Genomic DNA, 12,495 nt, shown 5'->3' with positions numbered 1-12,495 from the left:
AGGGACCAGGGCACCTAGTGCCCCTGTCCTGGCAGGACCAGGGTGCCCCACGCCCCTGTCCTAGTCTTTTTCTCTGAAATTTGGTGTGTGGTTCAGTCTCCGTCTGCTTCTTCCGGATCTGTAACTTGCGGCGTCGTCCGAATCCTGAAACCTGCACTTATATCTGAAAAGGTATGGTGGGTGGCTATATAGGGTTTTGCCTTAGTCAAACCCCCGCTTTGGTGATTTCCACCTCCACGAATAGCCAAGTTGTATTGTAAAAGTAGTGTGTGTGCAGACCTTGTGTGTGTGCAAGATCCTAAAATGCAAGTAAGCAAACTAGAGCAACCTAGAAAGTAAACCCTAATTGCTTGTAAATGATAATGTAAATGATCTGAATCAAGATGCAAAGTGATCTAAAGCATGAATACAAATGATATAATGAGGCTTATGCAAAGACATGAAAACAACATGAAATCATACCCAACCCCAAGAGAGGGGTACAAGCCAATCTTCAGTCAGTAATCCCCTATTGCTCTTCAATGTCTTCAAAGCCCTAAATGAATGAATGAAATTGATGAATTCTTGATGGATGGATCTTGAATGTTGTTGAAGTATTCAAAGATCTGCTCTTTCGCTACATAGAAGGTCCTGGAAACCAAAATTCTGATCCTTTCAAATGAAGAAAGAGAGCTCTTATATATGAAACCCTAGGTCTTAATTTCAACTTTTGGCCGACCTAGAGATTGAATATCCCGCCAATTTCTTGGGGTTAAGCTTTATTTTATGATTGGATCGTGCTCCTAAAATTTTGGGAAAAATGTCCGGGACCATGTGCACTCCGGGCGCCATGGTCCTGACAACTTTTCACCAAATTTTCAGGGCTGTCAGATATGATGATTTTAGAGAGAATCCCAAAGTTATAGGTGATTTCGAGATGTTTTGACCCCCGAAATCAAGCCCCCAAGTTCAAAATAGGACCTAATTAGGGTTTTTGATTAAATGATGTATTGGAAAAATAAAATGAAAGGGGCACACTTTAATGAAAGGGCCCAACTTTATGATATGGGAGATGATAAAATAGGACCTTAGACCTAAATTTGATTAATTAAGTGCTAAAGGGGAAACGTAATGCAAAATGCAAAATGCGCCAAGGTGGGTGCTAAACTAAGTGTGAAATTGTACCACTCTAGCAAGTGCGTACAATTTATGACACTACATTTAGCCCCGACTTTAGCGGTCATATGAACACTATGTGCATATGCAAGCTAAAGTACAGAAAAGTAAACATTATTTGAAAAAGGATATATCCATAAGTCTGTCGAACGAACCCCCCAGCGGTATCTGCAGTACACAGTTAGGAACCACACCCTAGAAAACACACGTTAGATCACAAAATCAGCTAATGCTTACTAAGGAAGGTGATGAAAATTCGAGGGTAGCTATATGCCCCCCCTGTTTCGGGTTGCTAATTTTAGTGAGTTGAAATAGGGTATCATGTTTACCACTTCGAATTGTTAAAGAATATTGATGACAAATGCTCACAAGAAGATTTGATATGAGATCAAAAATTTATGGAGAATCATTTGGTAAGAAAGAGGACTAAATCTCAATTCCAACACAACAAAGAGTGTGAGGATTTGAGAGTTCTCTAACACAAGATGAAGTATGTAAATGGAAACAAAATGCAAAGAGAAGAAAAGAAAGGAAAAAGCATGAATACACACATTGGTGATCCATGAGAAGAATAGTGAGAGAGAAAACACGGACTTCTTGCCCCTAGCTCTTGTCTAGGTGATCCATGGGAAAAAGGACATGGAAAACTAGCCCCTAGAGTCTGTCTAGGTGATCCATGTAAGGGAGGAGAGTGAGAAAGTCTATCCTTATGCCGCTAGTTCCACTCAACCTCGTGCATGTGTGTGTAAGGGAGGTTAGAAGCACCCCATAGGAGTCTATGCCCGAGTATGCTACAACCTGTATATGTATAGTACAAAAAGTGTGACATCTCGCTCTAAGAGTCTGCGCTCTAGTTCCGAGAATGACCCATTGCTCAAAAAGTGTAATGTTTATGTCATAAGCAAAGTAGAACAAGGATACCTACCTTCATCACAAAAGAAGATACCCCAAAAATGCAACAATGTCATAGATCCAAGCAAGAGAGTTTTGCACTCTTTAAGCAAGGATAAGATAGTTGAAAAGGGATATCTTGTAGTATGTGTAAAGGAGATCCTTAGAGGAGAAGAGATCTTTGTACAAAAGACACCTATCCCCAAGAGGAATTGTCTTTAACAAATATAACATCTTCTAGAATAAGACAAAGAAGAGAATAAGAATGCAATACTTCCTTCTTTTGCAAGGTGAAAGTGATTCTTAATGAAGGATGACGCTCTTTTTAACCCAATTGGGAGAGTGAATTCATTATGGATGTATTTTACCAAGTGCAAAAGAGGTTGTAGTCAAGGACTTACACCTCTTGTAAGAGAGAATCCTTGAACAAACAACAACAAATTCATAAAAGGAATAACATCAAGTAATAAAGTTCACACCATCCATGAAATAGGAAAAAGTGGATCCTTAGATAAAAATAAGGAAAGATCATTGCCTCCCAAGGATAAGGACAATGAGAAGGACTTACACAATCTTCTAGGGAGAGATTTAGACATAAGCAAAATGTACTACATACCCACATGAGTTCATGCAAGCAAGACATTAGTGTATGTAAAATGCTCCTCATAAGAAGTGGGTAGGATAAGAAAGAGAATACACATCTTCTCCCATATCTAAGAAAAGAGGATTCTAAAGAAAAGATGATCAATATTTCCACACTATTACCCCATAGGAACAAGAGATAACATAGAAAAATTAGGCTATTATGTTGCTTCAAAAAATATGATTGCACTTGAAATTGTACCATCATGAATGACAATGAGCCCCCAGTAAATGAGCTACCAATGTCACATAATGATGAGAAACATAATAGCCATTAATTTTATTTAAAGACATGATAGATTGAATGAGGTATTTGAATATGACATGCTGAATGCTCAACTATAAGTGAGATCAAAAACATGTATAAAATGATAAAAATTGAAGAAGAAAAGTCACAAGAAATCTTAGAAGAGGGATGAGTGTAATTTATTAGAGCCTTATCCCTAGAAGAAAGGACTTTATGATGAATAGGAGATAAAGATTCATAAGTGGATTTAGAAATTTGAGGGGATTCATAAAGAGATTTGTTCATCGTCAAGATTTCCTTATGAGGGGAATGAGAGTTGATAGAAGTAGAAGATGATTTAGTTGAAGTGAGATCATCATCACTACTAAATATAGCATTCACATTGAGAGATGGTCTTTTAGATACTTTGGTGGGCTTAGAAAGATTATATCCAAGTCCAAATGAATATTCATGCATGTTATGTTCTAAAGGAACTTTAATTCCTTGTTCATTTGCGCCACAACCATTTCCACTATAGCTACTCTTAGCCAAAATATGAAAACCACGACCATAACGATTAGCCATTTCAGAAAGAGAAGGATGTTTTTCATAAGACAAAGAATCAAATTCTTCAGAATTAGAGGTGTGAGGAGAAGAAGTTTGAGAAGTAGCCACAAAATTATTGCTCATAGGTTCAGGTAAGACAGATTGATCTCTAGTTTCTTCCTTCTTTTTAACTTTAAGATCTCTAGGAGGAACCCTATACTCACCTCCAAATGTGGGATTGAAATCAAGAGATCCCCAATCGTCTTCTGCGAGAACCTTCTCAGGATCAAAAGCCTTTTCATGTGTAGATTCAAGTTGAGAAGAATCTTCTTCAGGAACTTCAAACTCATCCAAAGAATTTTGATTATCAGAGGGTGATGATTCATCCATAGGTATCTTGCTTAACGAGTCATCACTAGAAGAGGAAGGCTTAGAAGAACTCCCTTTGGAAGTAGATGTTTGAAAACAAGCTTGAAAATTAGTATCACCTATCAAGGTATATGTCTTATTATTATAAATAAATTTAACTTGTCTATGCAATGTAGAGGGGACAACTTGCATACTATGAATCCAAGGTCTCCCTAATAACAAGTTGTATGTTAGATTTCCCGACATAACATGGATAGGAGTAGGCAAAGTAACAGGTCCCACTATGATGGGTAAGGTGATAATACCTAATGAAGACTTAGCCACATTATCAAAGCCTCAAATGGGATGAGAGTCAGGCTCAATAAGGGATGTATCCACATTCATCTTATGCAATAGATTAATGCTACACACATTAAGGCCAGAACCATTATCTATCAGTGTTCGTCTTATAGCAGTGTCATTTATGATAACCACAATCATCAAGGGATCATATTGATGTTGAATTTCACTAGTAGGCAACTCATCTTGAGTAAACACAATTTGAGCTTTAGGATTCATCACAGAGTTAACCAAAGATACTATATTACTAGATGTACTAGGTGGAGGAACATTCAAATCTTTCAAGGCATCTTGTAACATTCCATGATAAGCGGAAGAAGTTTGGATCAAATCCCAAAGGGATATCTTAGCAGGGGTAGCTTTAAGTTGTTCTATGAGATCATATTCCTTACTAAGAATTTGTGAAATATGAGGAGCTTGAGGAAGAATAGGTTGGGAAGGAGGAAGTGAAGTTGGGATAAATGGAGGAGGATTAGGTTGCCTATTGTTTCTTGTGTTATAAGTATGAGCAACCGCATTATAACTCTCTCTAGTCAGTTGCTTAGCATACTCATAAGGGCTCTTAGTAGAATAACCTCCTTGCACAGTAATAATAGGTTTCTTAGGACTGCAAAAAGAATCATTAGCATGACCACCTTGAACCACTAAGATAGGCTTATTTAAAGGTTGAGAATTTTGAGAAGGACAAGCACCTTGGATAGTGAGGAGAGGTTTGTTAAGTGTCTCATTCACATGTATCAAATTGATTGAGGATGGTTTAGGGGAATGAACAAAAGTGTTGGAAGAATTGTTGATAGTCTTCTCTTGCACTAAAATCTTATCACGGATTGAATAAATTTTAGGAGAGAGACAAGGGATAGGCATTGATGTTCTAGTAGGAAGAGAAATACTAGGAAAGGTCATATCATCCTCTATCATCAAAGGACATACATGGGGAATAAACTCTCTAGGAGAAAGATCAACATTACTCTCTAAATTCTCACTCTTGAGAGGGAGATCTTTGAAAGAGATGTTAACCATCTTGCCTTGAACTAGGGTTTCCTTAGGAGTAGAACCAAGTTGAGGAGAGGGAGAATAATTGAGATTCAAGGAAGGTGAGAAACTATCAAGGGAGTTTTCAATCTTGATTTCATCCCTTTTGGCTAGGGTTCTCTCATGGGGTAGAGAATAATCTACACCTTATTCTAATGGTTCATCCCAAATAGTGAAGTTGTTGAAAGGAATGTTTGAAGTATTGTCAATTTCGGGAGAGGAGATAACATTGTTTATTAATTCCTCATCCTTAGGAGGGAGAGCATCAATAGATGTGTTAAACTCATCCTCTTTCCTCAAAATATGTTCAATATGATCTTTAGGGGAGAGAGAATTAAGGAAATTGCTTATTATTTCATCTTCTTTCTCCAAGGGATGCTTATGGGTAAGACAAACTTTAGGAGAAGGGTAAGCATTTAACATTAATTCATCATCTCTAGTGGGAATTTTGTTGGAAAAGGAAATGCCATCACTAGGAAATGTAGGGATAATGTCATCTTCTTGCACAAAAGAATCCTCATGAAGGGAGTTTTTTTTAGGAGGAACATGAACATACTTCTCCAAAGATTCATGCTTAGGAAGGAGATCTTTGAAAGAAGTGTAACCTCTTGTTGCACTAACATGCCCCCATTGGAAGGACCAACTTTAGGAGAAAATAAGTCAATGTCCATCAATACCTTTTCACTTAGAGAGGCATCATGTAGGGAAGGTAAAGTAACATTATGAAAGGTGTTTATGATATCATTCTCTTCCTCTAGGATAGCTAAATAGGAAGGGCACATTTTAGGAGAATTGTCAAGATCACTCTTAAAGTCTTCATCCTTAGAGCATGGGAGAGTCTCAAAGGGATTGTTAGCAACTCTTTTAGGCACTAAAATGTTGTTATAGATGGGGGGAGGTTCTTTAGGAGAAGGAAAAATTGAAACAAGGGAAGCTAACCCATTATCACATCTATGAAATGAATGCATCATGACATCAATTTTCCTCTTTCAAATGATAACACATGCAAAATAGCAGGAAATGTTTAATTTTAACCAATGCAAGCACTTAGAATGTAGATTTAGAAAATGAAATTTATGATTCAAATTAGTTCCTAAATCAGATTTGAAATTATTGATCCCAATTAAGCTATCCACAAGTTCAACTTTGAATTGAAAAATTAGGGTTTTAGCAAAAATTTCCTCTAGATTTTTGAATCTTGCAAGAAATTAAAACTTGTAAATACAAATTTGATTTTGAAATAGCATAAACACTCAAATTTGAAAACATAAATCAGAATTAGAGAAGATTGGAGTTCACGTCGGGTTCACCAAAATGTGTAGGAGAAAAAGTGACACTAAGCAAACATGCCCTAATCTCACTTTCAACCACACACTTGTGGAATACGAAAGAGCCTAGAGGTATCACACAATTGGCTACTTCTTTTTGTGGAAGAGAGAGCCACGGGATACCTATTAGGATTTCTATTCCTTTGTTGCAATTGAAAGATAAAATGATGCAAGTTCAATCCCTAACCCCAAAGTGCAAGTATGAACTAATAACAAGATTGCAGAATTGAACTTAAACAATGGAAAGCTATAAACACAAGGAAAAGACAAGAATGTAAATGCATACCCGGTGTTAAAATATGAATGATAATGTTTGGGACGGGGGCGCGGGCGCCACTGTCCTGATTCTGCCCCTGAAACTGTTGTTTTGCAACCTGGAAAGCTGTCAAAAATGCTGAAAACTGTTGTCTGACAGAGGGACCAGGGCGCCCAGCGCCCTAGTCCTGGCAGGACTAGGGTGCCCCACGCCCCTGTCCTAGTCTTTTTCTCTAAAATTTGGTGTGTGGTTCAGTCTTCGTCTGCTTCTTCCGGATCTGTAACTTGCGGCGTCGTCCGAATCCTGAAACCTGCACTTATATCTAAAAAGGTATGGTGGGTGGCTATATAGGGTTTTGCCTTAGTCAAACCCCCGCTTTGGTGATTTCCACCTCCACGAATAGCCAAGTTGTATTGTAAAAGTAGTGTGTGTGCAGACCTTGTGTGTGTGCAAGATCCTAAAATGCAAGTAAGCAAACTAGAGCAACCTAGAAAGTAAACCCTAATTGCTTGTAAATGATAATGTAAATGCTCCGAATCAAGATGCAAAGTGATCTAAAGCATGAATACAAATGATATAATGAGGCTTATGCAAAGACATGAAAACAACATGAAATCATACCCAACCCCAAGGGAGGGGTACAAGCCAATCTTCAGTCGGTAATCCCCTATTGCTCTTCAATGTCTTCAAAGCCCTAAATGAATGAATGAAATTGATGAATTCTTGATGGATGGATCTTGAATGTTGTTGAAGTCTTCAAAGATCTGCTCTTTCACTGCATAGAAGGTCCTTGAAACCAAAATTCTGATCCTTTCAAATGAAGAAAGAGAGCTCTTATATATGAAACCCTAGGTCTTAATTTCAACTTTTGGCCGACCTAGAGATTGAATATCCCGCCAATTTCTTGGGGTTAAGCTTTATTTTATGATTGGATCGCGCTCCTAAAATTTCGGGAAAAATGTCCGGGACCATGTGCACTCCGGGCGCCATGGTCCCGACAACTTTTCACCAAATTTTCAGGGCCGTCGGATATGATGATTTTAGAGAGAATCCCAAAGTTACAGGTGATTTCGAGATGTTTTGACCCCCGAAATCAAGCCCCCAAGTTCAAAATAGGACCTAATTAGGGTTTTTGATTAAATGATGTATTGGAAAAATAAAATGAAAGGGGCACACTTTAATGAAAGGGCCCAACTTTATGATATGGGAGATGATAAAATAGGACCTTAGACCTAATTAATTTGATTAATTAAGTGCTAAAGGGGAAACGCAATGCAAAATGCAAAATGCGCCAAGGTGGGTGCTAAACTAAGTGTGAAATTGTACCACTCTAGCAAGTGCGTACAATTTATGACGCTACAGTGGCTCTTGAGGTTGGGTATCTTTAGCATTGTTTTTCTCATCATTAAATTTTCTCCATCTGTCACTGGCCCTGCCTTACTGATTGGAGAGTTCTCACTTTGAGTATCCTCCTCTTGCACTAACTGAGTTCTTTCACCCATGTATGAGCTTGTTGAACTTGAGCCTTTTCCCAGGCACCTACTCATGGTATGCGCAAATTGATTGCAGTGATAACTGCTACCGGTGAAGACTGTATTTCCTCTTCTTGAGTTTCCAAACTTGCCCCTGAAATTGCTTGTCCCTCTAAAGGATCCTCTATGCGTTCCTCTTTGAGAGTCTCCATTTCCTTCTTGGTTTTGGTGCTCTTCATTTCTTGTAGCATTCTTCCCTCTGCCAAAGGTTCCTGCACCTCTGAAATTTTAACCATCTCTATGCTTCTGATTTTTCTCACTTCTCCTTTTGATCTTTTCCTCTTCCCTTAATGCCAACTAAAAATACTTATGAACAGTGTCTGGTGTAAGGATGCTTATTTCATCTTGTATGTTTTCCCTAAGTTCATTCATGTATCTTGCCAATTTTGCCACTTCATTCTCATGCTTCCTAGCCCTCAAACTTAGTTTGTGGAATTCCTCTATGTATACATTGACATCTAGTTCCCTTTGTTTCAAATTTTGTAGTCTCTTGTGGATTTTAACTTCATAATCCCATGGTAGGAATTGAGTCTTAAGCCTTATCTTCATACGCTCCCATGAAGTTATCTTTTTCTCACCTACTTGCACCCTTTCTTCTTGCATCATGTTCCACCAAACCAATTCTGATCCCCTCAATCTTGACTTAGCCACATTTACCCTTTTCTCCTATGCTACCTCCTTATAATCAAAATGATTATTTAATGTTTCCATCTAGTCTATTAACTCCTCTCCATTGATATTTCCTCCATAGATGGGTAATACATCCAATTTATCCTTGGAGATGGATTTGACTACATCCAAGAATATTTTTTGTTCTTGGGGCATTACTACTACTGTCTATTCCTCCTCATCTTCCACTTCTTCATTTGTCTCATCTCCCCATTCTATCTTAACCTTCCCCTTCTCCTTCTTAACATCTTTGGTTCCTTTAATTCCTTCCTGATCCTTCAATCCTTCTAGCATCTCTATCACCAACTGTCGGATGACTTCTAGAGTCATTTCCTTTGGAGGAATTGAACTTGCATCTGATCCTTGATAGTCTGACATAGACCAATTTTTCAAAAGGTGGCTGTGGTACCACTCTGATGTAGAGAGCCTTGGAGCTAATCCTAATCACCTAGTTGTCTTGGTTTCTCTCACCAACCCTCTAAATCCTCAAGCCCATCCAATGGTACTTGGTAGGGGTTTTTCTAGTTACACCTTAAAGGCCTAATTCACTTTGGCTTTCCTCCAAGGTATAGCCACTATCTTTGACAACCAACTCTTCCTATTGAGGATTCCACCTCAATCCCTAACACACTCCCCAGGCTCCAACAACCTCTGCAAAGGATCTTACTTCTCCAACCTATTATATGTGAGTAACATGAACTTAGATAGTGTCTTTGATGTATTTTAGGGGTTTGAGAACCTTCAATCACATAGCTAATCCTTCTCAACCTCTCTTTGTCTCTACCGGCTCCAAATAGGCCTAATACAATTAGCCCTCCTATGGTGGTTTTCAAGACTTAGTTTCAAATCTTCCCACACAAGGCTACAAATAAATTAAAAATTAGAGTACCCTTTTCATAGTTACATACAATATATCAAAATTCCATCTGGGTTCTCCGTACACATGGGGTTTCCAATACTGCCCTATTTTTAAGGGTTCTAGGCCTACCGATGACTCACAAAATTGTTCTTGAAAAGGTTCAATCAAAACATCTACCATAGATAATTATGGATTATTCAAGGGCACTCACAGGGGTCTCCAACCATGTGTCAACTTTTCTTCTACCAATCCACTTATGCTTTGAAATCGCACATCTTCTGTTGTCCTAAACTCACCAACTCCTAGTTGTGAGCCTAGGGTATCATTGTAGAAGCACCACAAAGGCTTGCAAAACCAAAAAACCTACTCTAAACATATGTACAAACCCTAACCTAGCATTCCACATGATTTCAATTGGTTCCATCAATGGATGCTCAGGTTAGAGCCATTTTCCCCTTAAACCCTTCTTTGCAAGGGTTTTACACCTAGTCACGGACAATGGATTAGATCTCTACAACCAAACACAATCCAACTTGCTAATATACCTTGCTGGGAAGAGTATTCAACAAACTCTCATGCCTTGCAATGATATTCTTCTGACAAGTCCGTATTGGACCGTGTAATGCAACAAAACAAAGGAAAACAGTTAAAACGGTGTCAAAACAAGATTTCTTCTTGCAACAAAAACTTGCTTTTGCATTCTAGATCCTCTAACCCCTACAATGAATTTGTTTTTGGCTTATATATGCTCATGATTTAGTTGGTTGAACCAAATTTTCAATGCCAATCAATAAAAATGCAACTTTTTGCAAATGTTGCAAAATGTTGCTTAGCAACTTTTACATCTTTTCATCCTGAGAATGCAACTTTGCACTCAAGTGCATTCCAAGGCTCAAAAAGGCCCTCAATTCATTCTAGGAGACTTAAAAACAATATATTTCACCCTATTACATAATGACATTGTTCTAGAGTGGTGCACCTATGGCCATCATCAACATTACATCTTCTAGGATATCAGCATCCTGAACACAACAAAAGCTTGACAAAATCTTGGACATCTCAACCATGACTTCCTATAGTCCCAAATGGTTGGTCCATTATTACAAGTTGAAAGACAGCACAAAAACTTAGAAAAAACAAAAATTGCTTGCTTGGAGTGATGTGTGCCCTGCACCATATATATTTTGGTATTTTATATGCAGATGAACTATATTTTCCATTGAGTTTGAGTATGAGAGTATGGTAATCCTCATTTCTCTAACTTAGCTAAAATTATCTTGCAAGTGTTCTTGGACAAGGGAGTGGAAGAAGCTGGAGTAGATGGGAAGCTAAAAAGTGAAACAACTCCCTCAAGTTTGGACTCGTCATTCTAGGCAAGGACAGGTTACTCTATCTCCATACTCATTCCTTTCTTTTGTAATATAATTTATTTTCATATTCATATGAAAACACATGTTTATAGCTTAATCAACTATTCCCATGGCTTCTGTGGGACATATATAGACTTTTCCAATTCAAAGGATGAAACAACAATATTTTTGCAATCTTGTATACTTTCTTGTTTCAAAATGAATAAAATGCAATAGTTTTACGCAATCTTGAATATATCTTTTGTTGTTATTTCTTTGCATAATAAACTGAAAATATCTAAACACTTTATTGCAATCAAAGAATTATAATAAAATGAATGTACCTTTCACCATTAACAACTGCTCCAGCTCTACCGATTTGAGTTGTGTGCAAAAATTAGTAACAAACATAAATGCAATCATTATCTTAACATAATTTAACTAGGAATATTAAATTCAATATTGTCTTGAATGGTGCCCCTTCTTAGTTACTACAGTATCTGTTTGGTTCCATAATATCATGTCCCCTCCTTGATTGTTATATATATATCCTAAATGAAGTAATTAATATTATTAATTAATATAATAATAACAACGAATTACTATTTGAAATTTATTTATTTATTAAATGTATTATTTAATTAATATCTATTAATATTTATTACTAATAATATTCCTGAAATTTTCAAATAAAAAAAAATTAATAATATAATCATAGAAACTAAATATAAATATATAAATATATACTTAAAGCAAGATATGTTATCACAATATCATGTTGAATATGATTCTTGGACTAAGGAATGAGAAAAAGAGGTGCGATTAAAGACTATGGAGGCAATCCGATCATTAGTTATTAGTTAAGGCTAAGATTGCTTGGTTAATTATTTGCAAAAGATATGATGATAAAGGCATAACTCTTCGTATCACACCCCCATCAATGGGTATGTAAGGGAATGGGGATTAATATATTTGATACATAGTGGGGTGCTAAGATAGGAAACGAAGGTGGTGTATCCACAATTCTCCAAGGCCTTTTAAGAACGATTAAGAAAGCATGAATAACATCCACCTGTATCGCATGGGCACAAAGATCAAGATCAGACACATAAGCATATTGAGGCATATCCTCTCCTTCAATCATCATATGGTTATATGGAGATAAGACTGGAAGAAAGATTAGACATTATAATCAGATACATGACTGCTCAAATGCATGGTAATAAACACAGTATTCCAGAAAATCGATCAGACACGAGTACTAGGAGCAAAACTGTGTGAAAATACATTTATATAGGAATT

The sequence above is a fragment of the Cryptomeria japonica genome, chromosome 6, assembly GCF_030272615.1.
Source record: "Cryptomeria japonica chromosome 6, Sugi_1.0, whole genome shotgun sequence".
NCBI classification, from domain to species: Eukaryota; Viridiplantae; Streptophyta; class Pinopsida; order Cupressales; family Cupressaceae; genus Cryptomeria; species Cryptomeria japonica.
Note: the sequence above shows the minus strand (reverse complement) of the source record.